Source organism: Belonocnema kinseyi, chromosome 3 (genome assembly GCF_010883055.1).
Source record: "Belonocnema kinseyi isolate 2016_QV_RU_SX_M_011 chromosome 3, B_treatae_v1, whole genome shotgun sequence".
In the NCBI taxonomy this organism is placed as follows: Eukaryota; Metazoa; Arthropoda; class Insecta; order Hymenoptera; family Cynipidae; genus Belonocnema; species Belonocnema kinseyi.
The window spans coordinates 139214067-139232951 of NC_046659.1; positions in this window are offsets into that span (position 1 = coordinate 139214067).

Genomic DNA, 18885 nt, shown 5'->3' on the forward strand with positions numbered 1-18885 from the left:
GATTGGGAGTTGGACAAACTTGTCGATGAACCGGGTTTAATCAGAGTGCGGGTGTATTCTTGTTTCAGACGCGCAACGAAATATCAGATCTGGATATCACATGCGACATCAGCCAGCAGGAAAGTATCCAAGCAGATCTATGATTAATAATATTTCGGATGCGGGTCTAAGGAAACAGTAGAATGATATACCAAGACTTGTCTTGTTTGAGCAAACTAATTATCATTGGTGTCTTCACTGACTAGAGCGTCATCCAATACCAAACCATACACTAATGTTGCTATAACTTGTTTAAACACCTCCCGATATTGCCTTCATTGGAGGGATCGGATCATATTCGACATGGTCCCTGAGCGTGGTGCCAAACAGTCCTAGAGGGTCCATGGAACTCCTCGAGTATGCATGAAACGTTAACTTTAGTACAACATCCACGAAAAAGTATCCCTCTCTCGACATTCAGGTATGGACATTATTGTTCGTGGAGTCCCAAACTACAAAATATAAAAGGCAGAGAGAGTCTGGCATGATCCCTGAGTGTAGTGCCAAACAGTCTTAGAGGGTCCGTGGAACTCCTTTCGCGTGCATGAAAAGTGACATTTGATTCCTCCTATCTCGAAACCTGGCATTTTTTGGACCCAATGTCTGTGGGTTTTATTTGATCAGGATATTATTAACTACATTATACTAAAGTTTAAACCGATTTGACCGGGACCATATTTTCCATATATGTGTGCGGGGTCCTTTCAATTAACCAAAAATGCACGTATTCCACCAAAATGCTTAAATATGGCTGCAGCACATTTTCCAATAATACATAAAATTTAGTCCTTTATAATGTCTTTTCTTAACGTTTTCCTGTAGAATTTGTACGAAACAAGCAGTTAAAAAAAAGTTTGGGCTGCAAATAGCTCAAAATAGCAAAAAAATCATGTGTTTTTAAAGAGACAATCAATTTTAGGAATATCAGGGTCCATATCATCTCACATGCGGCAAGTCTCTCTGCGGCAAGTCCCATCTGCGGCATGTCACCTGTGAGGCATGTCACATCTGCGGCATGTCTCTTCTGCGGTATGTCTCTTCTGCGACATGTCACATCTGCGAAATGTCTCATCTAAGGTATGTCACAACTGCGGCATGTCACATTTGCGGCATGTCACATCTACGGCATGCCTCATCGGCGGCATGTTACAACTGCGGCATCTTTACCCAGCGGATTCTCCGACTTGCGGCATTTCTCACTGTGAAATTAACATTTTTGCGGCATCTCTCACGAGTAAATATTCTCCCAATGGCATCTCTCTCTTCCAAAAATGTTTAATGTCCAATTAAAAATGACTGAAGTGCGACAAGCCTTCCTGGACTAATTGCCACATCTGCGGCATCTCCTACCAGGCGAAAAGTCTCCCCAGCGGCATTTCTCCACAAGAAATAATTTTAAGAACTTCCAAAGATGACGTAACAGCGGCAAGCCTCCCCAGTGGCATCTCGCCCCTCAAAATATTTGATAAAAAGTTTCAAAGATTGCAAAACTGTGGCAAGTTCCCCCATCGGCATCTCTCTCCCAAGAAAATTTTGTAAGGATTTCTAAAAATGGCAAAAGTGCGGCAATTCTCTCCAGCAGCATCTCTCCCCTAAAAAATTTTATAAGTTGTTTTAAAGATCGCGAAACTGCGGCAAGTCTTCCCAGCCGCATCTATCCCCGAAGAAAATTTTGTAAAAACTTCTAAAAATAGCAAAATTGCGGCAAGTCTCCCTAGTAGCAACTCTCTCTTGAAAAAATTTGTTAAGTACTTCCAAATATGGGCAAAATGCGGCAAGTCTCCCCAGTTGCATCTCTCCCCCAAGCAAATTTTGTAAGCACTTCTAAAAATCGCTAGTGTGGCATGTATCCCCAGCGTCACCTCCTCCCAACAAATTTTTTTTAGTAATTTTGAAGATGGAAAAAATTTGGCAAGTCACCCAAGCAATTTTTTTTCTGACTTACCGAAATTTTTCCATCTTTGGAAATAGTTAAAAAATTTCATATGGATAGAGATGTCGCTGCGGAGACTAACTGCAATTTTATCATCCTTAAAACTAATTAGAACATTTTCGTGGGTGAAAGATGCCGCTAGAGAGACTTGCCACACTTTTGCCATTTTTAGAAGTCCTTACTGGGGAGACTTGCCGCAGTTTTTACATCTTTGAAACTACTTATAAAATTTGTTGGAGGAAATTTGCCGCTGGGGAGACTTGCCACAGCTTTGCCACGTTTCAAACTACTTATAAAATTTGTTGGAGGAGAGTTGTTGTTGGGGAGAATTGACGCAGTTTTGCCATCTCTAAAACTACTAATCAAATTTGTTGGGCGAGAGATGTCGCTGGGGAGACTTTCCACATTTTTGTCATTGTTGGAATTTCTTACAAAATTTTCTTGGGGGAGAGATACCGTTGGGGAGACTTGCCGCAGTGTTGCCATTTTCAGAAGTTCTTACAAAATTTTCTTGGGGTAGAGATGCCGCTATGGAGACTTGCTGCAGTTGTTCAACCTTTGGAAGTACTTAACCAGTTTTTTTTCGGGAGAGAGATGCCACTGGGGAGACTTGCCGCTGTGACGTCATCCTTGGAAGTGCTTAAAAATATTTCTTGGGGGAAAGATGCCGCTGGTGAGACTTGTCGCTGATGAGAGATGCCGCGAATGTGACAAGTTATCCTGAGAGACTTGCCGCACTTTTACCAGTTTGATGTGGATTGAAAAATTTTTCCCGAATGGGAGCTGCCGCTGGGGAGTCTTGCCGCGGGCGAGAGATGCCGCAGGTGTGACAATCAGTCGTGAGAGACTTGCCACATTTTTGACACTTTGATGTGGACTAGAACATTTTTAAAAGGATGAGAGAGGCCACTGAGAAGTTTTTCGCCTGGTAGGAGATGGCGCACATGTGGCAATTAGTCCCGGGAGGCTTGCCGCAGTTCAGTCATTTTTAATTGGAGATTAAACATTTTTTGGAAGGGAGAGATGCCACTGGGAAAATACTCACTGGTGCGAAATGCTGCAAAAATATTAAATTCGCTGTGAGAAATGCCGCGAGGGAGAGAAGCCGCTGAGTAGAGATGCCGCAGTTGTGATATGCCGCAGATGAGGTGTGCCATGGATGTGACATGCCTCAGATGTGGCATACCGCAGGTGGGACTTACCGCAGAGAGACTTGCCGCATGTGACATGGTATGGACCCAAATATCAAAAACCGAGATTTCTTATATCCAGAGTTAGATGTACACAAAATTAGCGATTCTGCAGAAATAAAATTTACACAGCAAAAATAGGTGGGCCCCCCTCATATCTTTGAAATCTCTCAAAATGTAATTGAAGTCCATTTAAAAACCTTTTTAAATCTTTTGAGATTACTTTATATCATTAGTTTTTTTCTAGCACATTGAAATATTTGAAATCTTTTAAAATCTATTGAAATCTGTTGAAATTTGTAAAATCCACTCAAATGTTTAAAATAATCAGAGTTCCTATAAATCTCAATGCTCTTTCACTAAATTGTGGAAATTCTTGGAATCCTTCAGAATGCCTTAAAATTCGTGGAAATCTTTGGAAAACTCAAAAATCCATTTAAGACACACACATCGTTGAACAGTCATTGAATATAATTATAGTTAAATTTAATAATTAAATTGTTCTTTAAAAAAACGTCTAATCCCTACAAAGTTTTAGAATCCCTTGGAATCCTTGGAAATTTAATAAAATCGTTCGATCTTGTCAAATACCTTAAAATAACTTACAATCTCTTGAAAATTTTGGACTCTGTAGGAATACCTTGCAATTTAATTTACATAATTTAATTTATTTTCCGAAATTCGCACTAGAAATCCCGTGAAATCTGTGAAAATCCGCCAAATTCTTGGAAAATGTCAAAATCATTTTTAAAAAAGTATAAATCATTCGCGAAATCTTTAAAAATACTTTTACTCACTTAAAACCTTCAAGTAAACTTTAAATTTTTGAAAATTACCCAATATTTTGATCAAATCTGACGAAATTTCTTAAAATACATGCAAGTTATCTGGCATCAAAATATAAATTATTTAATAAATTAATGCGTAAGTGAGCAAATGAATAAACTAATTAATAGATCAATCAAATTCTCAATACATCATTTAACAAATTTTAGATTTCAAATTTTAAATTGTATCTCTGAAAAACCTATGTAAAGTTAATTTTGTTTTTGTTGGGTTATTTTCCACGTTCAAAGAGCTTTTAATAATCAATAAATCACATTGTTAATAACAATTGTTTATAAAAACTTTTATTATCTTAGGCACTTTTAAGGAAAAATTTACTTTTCTTCAATGCAGTCTGTTATTTAGTAATGTCTTTGTGGTATCGACAATAACAATTGATGATTGTTTAAACAAACCTTATTAGCAATTGCATTTTAAAGCTATCTATAATTTTCTATATTTTGGCTTCAGAATTCATCTTGTTTAGTCAAAATTACACTCTGATTAAATATGAACTTAATTTGTTAAAAAAATTTGGAAAAATTCCATTACTGACTGGAAATGTATTATTTATAGTGAAAAATTCACAAGTTAGTAGAAAATTTATGTATTTTGTGTAAATTCGTCATTATTGAAACATTATAAATTTTACAAACTAAACATTGAACTGCTGGGATATTAGTGTAAATTGTTTGCTCAACATTTATTCTATCATTTCAATATACATCTTTTCGGTCGAAACTGTGACTACTTTGTTCGAAATGAGTTTTTTTTAAGGTTGAAAATTTAACTTTTGTGCAGAAAACTCGTATTTTCGGCTTCAAAATTAAATAGTTTTGTTCAAAGTTTAATTTTCCTTGGTTGGATTCAACTATTTTTTATTCAAAATGAAAATACTCTGTGGTTTAAATATCTGCAATTACCATTTTTGTTAAGCATTCACCTTTTGTGTTAATCAAGACTGGTTTTGTTTTAAAAGTACACATTTTTCTATGTTTTACAAACAATTTTTATTTAAAAAACCGCAAAACATTTTTATTCGCGCAAAAAATTCACAAATCCCATTTTCTTACTAATGGTTTTTTTGGACCCAATAAAACTGAGTTACAGTGGTGATATTCAAAGATTAATATTTTATTTATATTTTATGGTTAATTATAAAGAGAAATATTGAATTTTAACTGGCATCGACCCTACTTCACTTTTTAAAAGTTCAAATGAAGGCCCCTGATTACGAATATCCTGGCTATTTAAAAAAATCCTTTTTTTTAATCCTTTTTTATTTAAACGATTTTTTTAACAATTTTAATTTGTATCAATATTTTAAAAATTATTATTAGCCTTGAATAAGCATCACCTTATACAAGTATGAACCTTAGTGTCTAAATAATGTTATTTTAATTCTATAGCTATTTTCATTGTGCAAACGAAACTTTGAAATCTTTCAAAATGGAAATTTTTAAAATTCAACCTATTGCTAGAAAAATTAGAATTTTCACGATCGATAAATAAAAAAAGATTAATGCAGTCCAAACTAATTAAATACAGTTATTGATTTTCAAAATTTGTTTCGGCTGATAATTTTTCTAATTTTCCAGAAAAAATTGTAATGATACGACAAACTTTGTAAAAATAATTTGCCTTGAATAAGGATAAATATTTTTTTTGACAAATGCATTCCTGAATAAAGAAGAGAAAAAAAAACATATTAAAAAAATTTGTTTTCAAAACACATATAGGGTTTAATTTGAGAAAGATTTTAGTTTGATTTTAGTTTGAGAAGTAAATTTTCTACAAAGACACTTGAATTTTTAACTCTAAAAAGAAGAATTTTTAACAAAACAGTTAAATTTTCAACCAAAAAGAAGCACTTTTTAACAAAATGGTTGAATTTTTACACAATAAGCTGGCTCTTTATTTAACAAAAATGCTATTTCTATTAAAAATATTAATTTTTTAATTAAAAAGACTAATTTTTTTTAAGGTTGAACTTGAATGGAAAAAAGAATTCTGTTAAATTTTCGAAACCAAAAAATACATTTAAATACAAACGTAATTTTTCTACAAAATAGTTAAATTTTCAACAACAAAAAGTTTAATTTCTGAAAAAGCGATGACTGTTGAACAAAACTGTTGGATTTTTAATAAAACAGTTGCACCCTTAACCCATAAAGATGCAGTAATAAAATAATTCCATAATAAATAATATAAATATAAATGAAATAAGAAAATACTTGACTTAAAGTGTATGTATCTTTTCTGGACCGAAATTGTTTAAATATTTCAATCAAAGAATTGGTCATATTGCGTTCAAAATCTAATACGCGGAGCCATGCGTCCTAATTTCTTATTTGCAAACTGACTGCTAAGGATTTCCGTTTCCGGCATGAAATTGTAAAGTAGTGTGGATAGGAGAGATTAATTGAGGGATTGTGAGATTGAAAAGAGGAGGTAGATATTTTGGAGGATTGAGACAGATTTGTGTGGAAGTTTCTTTGGAGATTTGTGACAGGGTGGGAGGACTGTATTGATCGAATTGGTAGTAGCAGGGTTGGGTAGCGACAAAGAAAGGCGAGACAGCTACCAGGCAGCGACGGTAGATAGAGGCAGGGAAGCATAGAAGGCGGGAAAGTTTGAATGTGATTCATGGCTAATGAAGCGAGTATCTCAGCGGAAGAAACAGATTTAGAGCAGGAAGTGTTCAGTACGCCGAAAGAGAAGATCAAGGAAAGGCAGGTAAGGGGAAAATATAAGAAAACTATAGAAAAGGAGAGATTAAGAGAAAAAAGCGTAAGTTCAATAGAAGCGTTTATCAAAAGGAAGACAGGGGAGAGGGAAAGCAGTGAAGAGAAGGTAGATATCGGTGCGAGCGCCAAATATCAGAAAATGTTAAGATCGCCGCCGCAAAAGCAGAGTTTGGTAGGAAAGAGTGATGATAGAGGTAATGGGAATTTGTGAAGAAAAGCAGAAGAAAAGAGGAGAGGAATTAAAGAAGGAAATCAGGCGGGAAATGTCTGCAAGTAAGAAAGAAATAAAAAAATGGAAAGAAATCAGGGAAAAGTTAGAACAGAGGATGCAGTCATTGAAGCAAAAACTACAGAAGCAGAAAGAAAAAAAATAGAATCAAAGAATCAAAGAATAGAAATAAAAGAGAGGGGGAAAAAATTAAACATAGTGATAAAGGGTATAAGTGCAGAGGGGAAGGAGCTGAAGAAAGGGGTAAACGAAGTGCTTAAAAGGATTGATGCTAAGGTAGGGATAGTGAAAATGAGAAATATAGGAAGGGAAGGGCGAAGAGGGGAAATAATGGTACTAGTGAAACTAAAGAAATGGGAACATAAGAGGAAGGTGATGACAAAGAAGAGGTCATTATATGGTAGTTCAGAGAGAATAAAGGAAGATTTGACATGGGTAGGAAGGAAGATGCAGTATAAATTGAGGAAAATAGCGGAAGAGGAAAGAAAAAAGGGAAGGTGAACATGGATTAAGTATGGGAGAATATAGATAGATGGAGTATGGTGGCATTGGTATGAAAAAAGGAAACAGATAGTAAGAAATGAGGTGCAAAAAAACTAGAAGAGGAAGGAACAGGAGATTGGAAAATAAGAAATAGTAAGAAGGAAAAAATATGAGAAACGAAAGTAGGGAAGAATGGAAGATTTGTTACTGGAATATCGCAGGATTGGAGAGAAAGGACAGGAAGTCTATGAGAAATTTGACACAATGGGAAAGAGTAAGGGGAAGGTGGAAGGTATTGGGGATTTATGTGAACGGTGATATGCAGAAGAAAGCAGAGGAAATAAAAGAAATGATTAAAAAAAATAAAGAAGATATTAGGCTGATAATATGTGGGGATTTCAATGCGAGAACAGGATACAGAGGAGAAAGGGAATGGGAAGAAAAGAGTGGAAGAAAATCCAAATATAAGGTACTAAATGGGGAGGGAAAAAAGTTGTTGAAGAGCTTGGAGAAGTTGGGACGGTAAATCTTAAACGCAAATATAGAAGGGGATGAAAAAGGAGAATATACACGCTCAGGAAGTGAAAGAGGAGCGGTATTTAGGTATGTTACAATGGATGATGAGGTAAAAGAAAAGGTAAGAGAGAAGGATCACTTTCCCTACATAGTGACATGAGAGGGACGAAAAAGCAATAGCAATATGAGTAAAAGTGGAGAAAATGTAAAAAGTGTAGGAAAAGAGGATTGATCAAGGGAAGGAAAAGAACAATTCAGAGAAAAAATAAGAAATATCAAAATGGGAGAGGGAAATGTGGACGAGGAGATCCGAGAAATGATAGGAGAAATAAAAAGAGGATTAGAGTGCAAAGACAAAAATGAAGTTAGTAAAGGGGGGAATAGAAGCGGGTGGGATGATGACTACAAAGAGAAGAGAAAGGAGGTCAGAAAGACATTAAGAAAGTGGAGAAAAGAAACAAGTAATGGGGAAGAATATAGGGGAAAAAAGAAAGAGTATACTGAGTTTTCTTATCAAAAGGAAGAGGAGAAACTAAACGTTTTCAGGAAGAGGCAGAGAAGGCTAGGACGGAAGAAGAGCTATGGAAGGTAGTAAATAGAGAAAGAAAAAATGGAAATGAGTAAACCAGGATATTGAAATGATAGAATGGAAGAATTATTTTTTGAATTTGCTAGTATGAGTAGAGAGATAAGTTAGAAAAGGACGAAAATATGGTAGAGAAAGAGACGAGGAAGAGAACATTTCAAGGGAAGAAATAGTTAAGGTTTTAGGAATAATGAAGGATGGAAAGGCACCTGGTATATAAGAGATTCCAAATGAAGTATGGAAATATGGAAGGGAGGAACTAGAAGAATGGGCGTGGATAATGTGTAATAGAGTATAGAGAGGAGAGGTGTGGCCAGAGTTATGGAAAGAAGGATAAGTTATACCAATAGTAAAGGGAGGCAAGGGAGAGGAGGTTAAAGATTACAGGGGGTGGCGTTGATGCCAACACTGTATAAAGTATAAGTAACTATTTTGTTGAGGAGATAGAAGATAGAAGTTGAAAAAAAATATCGAGTCACCGAATCAGACAGGGATTTGAACAGGACTGAAGGTAATCTACAACATATATGTTCTGAAGGATTTAGTAAATAAAAGAATTAAAAGGGAAGGAAGGGCAATGATAGCAATGTTCGTGGACTTAAAGGCGCCGTTTGACTCATTAGACTGAAAAGAAATTAAAAAAGTTATGATAAAAAAGGGGATAAGAGAGGAATTAGGATAGGGAGGGAAAAGATATATACACTAGCATACGCAGACGACACAGTGTTGATTGCAGAGGATGGAAGAAGGGATAGCGGGGTTAATTACAGGATTAGATAAATACTTAGATGAGAAAAAGCTGAATGTAAATGTAGAAAACACAAAGGATATATGGTGAGAGAAGAAGCGCAACGAGGTAAGTTAAATATTAGAGCGGGAAAAAGGGCATGAAAATTTGTGACGAAGTTGAGGGAGCGAAAGGGAGGGGAGTTGGCGAGAAAGTGTTTGATGAAGGTAGAAGAGAGGAGAGGGAGGGCGATCGAATTAACGAGATCGGAAGAAAAAAGGAGGGAGTTCTTCAATGATAGAGAAATAGAAGATGGAACTGGAGTGAACTATGAAGAATTAGAAAAAAGGGAGAGAGAAAGACAAGTAGAAAGATGGGGTGCGATTAAGGAATCAAAATACAATAAATGGTATGAGATGATAAAATAGGAGGGGGTGCAAAAGTATTTAGAAAAGGAATGGGGAGAGAGAATGTGGACCAGAATAGCAAGATTTAGATTTGGAAACGGGGTAAGGGAGGGGATATACTGGGAAAAAGAAGAGAACAGAAAGTTTAGAGTATCTGAATGGAAGTAGGAAACATGGTAGCATGTATGGGAAGGATGTAGGAGAGGAATGGAAGAAAAAGCAAGCTAGCAAGAAAATATGGTTAAGATTCTAGGGGAAGATAGATTGGGAGAAGAATGGTTGAAGGAGTTGGAGAGTGCTAGAGGAGCGAATGAGAGAGAATGAAAGAATGCACGTGAAAAAAGGCTCTCGTTCGATCGTTCACTCGTTTGCAAATAAGTCCTAAATTGGGCTATCCCAGGAAATAGAAATAAGAAACTACATATAATACTTTATGTGAATAGTTGTAAATAATTGTATATAAAGAAATAATAATATTGTAAAAAATTATATGTATAAACGGAAAGATTGTAAGAAATGGAAGTCATGTAAACCCTTAGGAGACACATTATGAATAAAGGAGAACTGACTGCTAAATTCAATGACGTCAGCGGTTTGATTTGCTGAAAAGGAAAAGCAGGAGATTACTCCGCCCAAAACAGAGTTTATAAAAGGGCACTCACAACGGAAAAACGCCAGATTTTCGTATATACGAAACCGCATATTTAATACTCAAATTGGGACACTTGATAGTATATAATTGAGTTTTTTGGACTTAGAAATTTTGTATTGTGTTTGAACTTAGTCAATTCATTCGAATTGTTGTTAAATAATGAGCTGTTATAAATAAGATCAATTGTTAAACGCGTTGCGGGACGCCGCGATATAAACAATTATGAACAATTGTGATTTGTGACTTTGAGACAGTGAAGGTGGAAATGCATCTTTAATAAATTGTGAATCATCAACTATTAAATTAAGTGTTTTTATTTCAAATAAGTTCCTTTAAATGGTTTTCGTTTCAACAAATCAATGACAAGAATAATCCCGTTCATATGTCCAATCAGAGAGCAGTGAATTGTCGACATGAAAGCTAGGTGAAATCTGGGCATTAAAATGTCGACAATTCACTGGTCTCTGTTTGGACATCTGAACGGGATCGTTTCTGCCGTTGATTTGTTGAAACGAAAACAATTTAAAGGAACTTATTTAAAATAAAAACACTTAACTTAACAGTGGATGATTCACAATTTATTAGGGATGCATTTCCACCCTTACTGTCTCAAAGTCACAAATCACAATTGTTCATAATTGTTTATATCGCGGCGTCCCGCTTCGTATTTAACAATCGATCTTATTTGACTAAGTCCGAACACAATACAAAGTTTCTAAGTCCAAAAAACTAAGAGTTTACATGACTTCCATTCCTTACAATCTTTCCGTTCATATCTATATTTTCTATATCTATATTTTTTTTACAATATTATCCTTTCTATATGTACAATTATTTACAACTATTTACATAAAGTCTTATATCTAGTTTCTTATTTCTATTACCTCACTAATTGAAATTCAAGGCCGTTCGTCTTACCACAAGAGAGACTGCTCCTCTAACAGAAGGCACCATCTTTTGAATTCGAAAATTCAAGGGAACAGGATTATTAATTTATCACAATAAACATTAGAAAGTGAAAGCCGCAATCTTCTACCAGGGTTTTGTGGTGGTCCTACTCCCGGTAGCATAGGGTGTCGACAATTGCACCAAGGTTGTTAACGGTTAAATAGAGACCACCAAACTATTCCTTAATAACCGTAAGCTTAAAAAGATTTGAACAAATGCTTCATAAGAAAACCCTTACCTTAACGTGGTAAATAAAAAATTGATGCTGAATTACCTGCCCGAAACGGAAGAAAGCATGGCACCGTGGGATCAACCGCAGAGAAATCAAGAACAACTACTCGAAGGAAATTCGTGAAGGATCAAGGACACTCAAGGAATTCAAAAAATCAACTTGCAACAATGAAGAATTAAGTAAATAATTGTGAAAAATTAAGGTCAATAGTGTTTTTAATTTTATTATGTACTATTAATTAGATTATTTGTCTGCGAAAGATTGTCGTCAAAAGAGTAAGTCTTTGATAAAATTTTTTTTTTAACATGGCTCCGAATAGGAAACGTCGTTAGATAATAATGTAAAAGATGCAAACGAAGCCTTGCCACCAAAAAAAGCTAGACGAGACACAAATGGTAGTCCTAGTGGACCACCTGCTATAGTAACTTAAGAATTGCGATCCAGGTTAGTAGTGGGCCAATGCTTCTGATACTGATAGGACAAATTCTTTAAGTTCAGATCAAAGTGGCAAAGGTTGGAATGATTTACAAAAACATGAGACTCAGGTCCGACACTCCCCCTCTGTTCCTTTATTACCGTTAAAATTGTAAGGCTGTTATTGGTATGACCGATCCTCGCGATACACCTTACTGAACTATGATGGTTTTGAATACAATTACCGGCGAAGCGCGTTATCATAATTAAGATAAAAACGATTTGGAACTTAATGACATCTTAAAAACTCTGAAATATATTTACATTCAGGAAGAAGATTACGTCAAATTTTTCAGACTTTACCTAACGTTAAAAGGAAGCCGGATGAGTCAATTCAAGAATATGGGGCTCGCGTTAATCAAATTTTCAATAAATTAACTTCTCAAGCGATAGAAAACACCCCTGAAGTAAGAGGTATGGGCCGTTGTGAAGCGTATAAAGAGACCGTGATTAGCAATTTTTTACGGGGATTACATTTCAACATTTATATGGCCATTCGTGATAAATAAATTAACACTTTGCATGATGGTATAACATTAGCCATTAAAGCCGATCAAAAAGTGAAAAGTTGGGGAAGAGTTCATGGATCTTTATCTGGCTCCGTTCCATCTGCCTCATCAAGATCTAATTTGAAACAATTTTCAACACTATCTACACTTATATAAATTCGTTCTGTGGTATTGTCCAATAGCTGCACGACTCTGTAATTTATTTTTTCAAAATCAACATTTCGTGCTGATAATATAGCTGTCTTTGCTAGATCTTCAATTCTTCGAGCCTTAATAAGTTGACAAATCATTTTCTATACTATATCATTGGTTCTAGTAGCTACATATTTTTCTGGGGCTATTAAGTAATTCTCATTGTCATTTAAAATACCATCTCCACAGGCAAGAAATACTTTTCGAATTCTACTTCTTGTGGTAAGGTACTCATATTTTCTGTTAGTGAAAATACAGAAATATGTTTTGAAAGTAAATGCGAGTTGCATGAGTTTTTACAGGCAGCAATGGCCTAAAATCTCCGCCAAGAATGATAATTTTCCCGCCAAGTGGTAAATCAACATTCATGAAGTCACATAATTTTCGATCTATTAATCCCAAAGCATACCTTGACGCCATTGGAGATTCGTCCCAAATAAAAATATCTACTTCTCGTGAGTATTGAGCATCTTCAGATTGAGTTTTTATACGGAAGACGGAATCAGAAAATAAAGGAACTGGCATACCAAAAATTTTATGTACAGTCTTTTCTTGTGGAAAGACTGTTCCTTTATGTTGAGAAAGCGATACCTCATCTTCCTGAATCTCAATGAAGATCTAAACCTAAGTTTTCAACTCTAGATATTTGTAATTGAAGAAATTTTTATTTTGTATCATCAGAATTAAAACTGTTTTAATGGTGAAACTTGCATAATTTTCAACTTTTAATTAGAAAAATTCAAAACTTTTTAATTTTAAAGATTCATAAATAAAAATTCTTAAATTTGAATGATTTTAAAGATAATAAGTCATGTTTTAAATTCTAATTCTAAATTAAAAATAATCAAAGAAACATAACAAAATTAGCATGAAAGCCAAGAAAAACGGTACAACTTATCATTCAAACTTTTAATTTATGTAAAAAAAATATTCTTATTTAGTTCATTTATGTGTTTTTTTATTAGTGATTAGTAATTGTCTATTAAACAAAAATTAATGTAATAAAGATATAAGAATTTACTTAGGACTGTAAATATTAAATTATAAAAAGGGTACACAAACGAAAACCATGTGAAATCGGTAAATAAAAAAGAGAACCAGACTGGTAACCAAATTTAACTTTGTTCAAACCAATGAGATTGCAATTTTTTTAAACTTAAAAATAAGCTAAACACAGAAATTGATTTCTTCTTGTTCATCTTAGACAGGCAAACCGCAAATTCAACTTCCTTGTTTTTTATGTTTTAATATTAAAAGGGAAAACAATTTAAAATTCGAGAATAATCAATTTTTAATTAACAAGCGGATATGACAATTGTTAAACGAGTTCAATAAATTGATCAATTATTATATCTTACTGATAACAATAAAATAAATTATGTCTATCTTTATTTATTTCCTCGGTGGACCCACATGAAGTTGACTTATTACGTTTAACCGCCTTGAAGATACTTTTTTAGAACTAAAAAGCATTAGATTCCAAGCAGGTGCGAGCAACAATATCATGGTTCTTTAACCGTTTTTAGTCTACTATTTTTAAACAAATGTGAAAAAGGGAATTATTCAATAAAATATTTCCCTCCTCAGCATTAAATATTTTATTTTTATCAAGAAATGTTATAGAAATGCATTATTTTCATAATTTTTGCACAAAAAAATTCTCGCTGTTTAAAACAAATTAAGGTAGGTGCTCAAATCTACCAATCGGCAAAAATTTGTTAACGTCTAACATTTAGCTCTTTCATGAATAATTTAATGTAATGAAAATAGCTTACTAGTAATACCTAACTGCAGAATATTGTCCTTTTTTAAATAAAAAAAACTCATTTACATCTTATTTGTGTAGAAATAGCTTCCCACATAAAAGGATCCAGAAAATTTGTAATTCTACTGATTTCTGTGTTTTAACTTAAATTTTGTATGACTTTTTTAAACAACATTTTGCAGCCAAAAATAATTCAAAAGTTATCATGAAATATGTAGGATGAGCAAGAATTTTATTCTTTGAAAAATATAAAGATTTTCTATTTTATATCTTAAACTATCCATGACAAAGACAGACAAATTATCTAGTTGCCAAAATATTTTATTGACTTTAAGAGAATTAATCAAATCTTTACAATATTTTGCAGCAGAAAAGTTTAAATAAGTTTTTGCTTCTGTAACATTAATTTATTTATTTCAATCTTTCGAATTTTTCCTTCAAAGCTATTTCATTTCCTGTAGTATTCATGAAAGAAAAATTACCTATAAAATAAAATAAACTTATATTTCAATCAAGCAGTATTATCTGAGACCAAGGAGGAATTTCAGTTATTTGCAATTTTCCTAATACATGGTATTTTAAAAAATAGAGAAAGTTTTATCGTAAAGACAAATTTCCATTTCGAAAATTCTAAGGGTAGTTTTTCTAGGGCGAGAAATTATTTACTAATTTAATGACAGAAATCGACGTTTTAAATATTTTTTAGGTAGTCTTTACGTAAAAGAGACAAAGCTTCAGTTTAAGTAAAAACTTTTTTAAAAAAAGGTTAATGGTCAGAAAACGAATTAGTCAAACCAGAAAATTTGAAGAAAAATCGTGACCTTCGAAACATAGGCTTCTATTTTAATAAAAGCTGTTATCCAAATTAAAAATAGGGCTGAAAATCACCGACTTAACTAAATTTGTCATACCTCCTAGATTTGTAGGAAGTAAAAGACTATTTCTTGTTGCATGGTTAAAGTTTTGGGCTTGAAAGTATTTTCTTAAACTTTCAACCTCGGCAGAGAATTTGAGCATTTAGAATAAAAATTAATCTATTTGTAATATTTTTGAAATACGTCTGATAAAACCTTATCTATATAATGTATAAATGGTAGGAAGAGTACTCAAAGTTTTCAAAAACGTTTGAAGAGATGAGGAAACATTTTTTTGTATGCATACATTTTTAGGAGAATAACGATATTTTTCTAGAATGCTGAATGCTAATGGAAAAATCTGCCCGCATCGTGGGTACATTCTCATCGCGCGCCGCACGCGTGACTCGCAAGTTTGAGCGCGCCTAGGGCGCACGAATTTTTGTTCACGTTCTTCGCGCTTGATAATATATTTACCTCGCGCTACGCGCTCCATCTTCGTGCATCGTCTTTTCAAAACTAAAGGTGAAAGGATCGACATCAGGAATTTGGTTATTGTGAATTCTCTTTTGTTAAAGCTCATTTGGCTTTAACAAACACATTCTCATACATTCTCAATATTAATTTAACTTCCATTCTTTTGAATTCTTCTAAATTCACTACATTCTGTTCATTCTAAGATTTTTAAAAAGTTTTTGTGTCATTCACCTTGCAGTCTTTAAAACTCACCCTAAATTCGAATCTATTTGATCAAATTCGTTTAAATTCTCTTTAAATTTTCTCCAAATAATTTTTTTACATACTATATTTATTTTTAAAGATATTGTCTTAAAACTATTCAAATTCTACGCTTCTCAAATTTTTACAAATGTTTGCGCATCAGATTCCTCAATTCAGAAAGTCTGCTTCTAATACTGAACATTATAATTTGTTTAGTTTTCATGTTTTGAATTAAAAAATATAAATTAGAAAGAAGCCTTTTTGGAATGTCAGGAAAAAACTGGTAAATTTTGGTATGTTGAAAGTTAAAAAAACGGCCTGTCATATAAAAAAAAATGGGTGAAGGAAATTGTATAGCCTCGTTATTGAATATACGATTTAATAAACACTTTAATTTGTGTTGTTCGCTTTTTCAAACATTCCATTATTTTATACTTTTGTGGATTCAATGTATCACATTGTCAAAATTTGAATCTTCAATTTTTTGAAATTTTGAAAAGTTGTTATGATAATATTGTAGGGCTATCGAAACCTAACATTTTTCTTCTTTTATATTTTTTTTAAATATTCAAAATGTGCTCACTTTTAATTTTAATCCAAGATATTTGACTAAGAACCTTGGCATTTAGCTTAGGCTAGTAAACGAGTGCACCGAAGGCCAATCTAAGAGATTAATTTCTTCAAATGTTATCGTGCTCGAAGCCATACAGACACACAGACAGACATACAGACCGACAGACAGATACACTTGTAAAAACCTATTTTTCGGACTCAGGGGGTCTCGAAACGTGGATATTTGACAAAAACTGGCAAGGTCAAATTTTACACAAATCTAGTACCTTCTCGGATAAGAATGTAAAAATGCAGAAAGCGTATGAATTAACTCACAAAATCGGTAGAAATTTTTGTAAATTTCGAAGATAGGTATATAAATTTCGTGAAATTTTCAGAAAAACGTACCCAATCCGAAGCAGCATTTTTATAGATTATTGAACTGATTATTGAACTTTAATAGATGTAGAGAGTGTTGTTATTAACTAAATTATGAAACTCTTCTCATCGGTAGGGATTTGAAATTATTCAGAAAAATTATAAATTATTTCTATTTTTTAAATTCCGTAAAGTTGTAAGCAACTATTAAAATTATTGAACTCGCGATTTCGCAAGAGATATTTAAAATAATAACAACGTTTCATTAACGCTTGAATAGGTTTTAAAAAATTAGTCGGTATGCCTAAATTTTATAGACGTATATAATTCAAAATAAAATTCCAAAATTTGTTACATTTCGGTAATCTCGTGCTTTACTAAAAAGAATATTAAATATTTTTAAAAACACGGAAAAGATTAGAAACATTTACTATTACGCATGCATTTCTTTTAGATATTTACTGTTTAGTAAGTTTAAAGCAATTTAAAAAATTACTAAAACCGCAATTGATAGATATTCGAATTTTTTCAAAATGGGTTAATAAATGGTTGTTTTTTTTTAATTTTTCATGTCACAGCCTTATACTGGAACTTTCCCACAACACCAAAGAAGATTATGAAACATTTTTTATCATGCATACATTTTATAAAGGCACATACACACATTGTAAACTAAATTTTAAAACTCACGACATTGGTAGAGACTAGAAAAATTTTGTAAACAAATTTATAAATTTGGTTTATTTGCAAAATAGTAAAAAATACTATAACTTTTCAGTAAAGCTGGAAGAGGCTTACAAAAATTTTTCAAAAAAAAAATTCATACGTTCTTCATATTTTTGAAATCCCTGTAAAGTCGTTATAATCCGACGTAGAAAGTTTAAAACATTATTTCACTTCCATCTTCAATAGATTTTTCAATTTAAAAAAAAAAAACTTTTATAAATTATTGTTATTCTTGAAATTTCTTATACCAAAACCTTATATGGTATAATAATAATAATAATAATAATAATAATAATAAAAAGACTACTGCATCTTTTTAATAACGGTGAAAAAGATTAGAAAACGTTTTTTTCTAAATCATACACAGGAAAGATGTGCCGAACATCGAAACAGGAATTTTTAAGATATAATCAAACACACGAAATTGGTTAAGCTTAGAATTTTTTTAAAAACAAGTTCACAGATTTGTATGTCTTTACATTCTTGTCAGAGAAGGTATTAGATTTATGTAAAATTCGACCCCCCGCCCCCACTAGGTTTTCTCGAATGTCTACGTTTTGAGACCCAATGAATCCGAGAAACGAGTTTTTACAAATGTGTCTGCCTGTCTGTCTGTATGTATGTCTAACTGTATGTTTTTCCGTATGCATGTCTGTCTGTGAACTCGATAATTCAAAAAGTCAAACAATTTATTCTTGTGACTTTTTTTATAAACTCAGAAAATTACCAGAGTTATAGCATTTACAAAATTCTAAAAAACACACGAACATGGACAATTTAAGTCTAATAACGCAGGATATTGAAAAAAGGGAAGAAAAGAAATATATTGCTTTTTAAATCCCCTACAAGACTATCGCAACAACTTTTTGAATTATTTTGAAAAATCTAAAATTAGTTCAGGGTTACATATTTTATGTTTAACTATAGGAAAACAGTCTGGATGTTTGAAGTTAGCATCTTTCGATATTAAAAAGTGAGATGTTACTGTGGAGCATCCAAAATGTTTACCTGAAATATCCGAGATATTATATTTATGGTTATGTCAAATAAGGGCTTATTTCTAGTAATTCAAGGAATTAATTGATAACTTATTTGTCTATTTAAGGGCATGCGACACAGTGGAATTCCTACATTACCAACCTCTTTTTTCTATTGAACAAAATTTTTTTTTGAACCATAGAACTTTTTTGTAAATCAAATA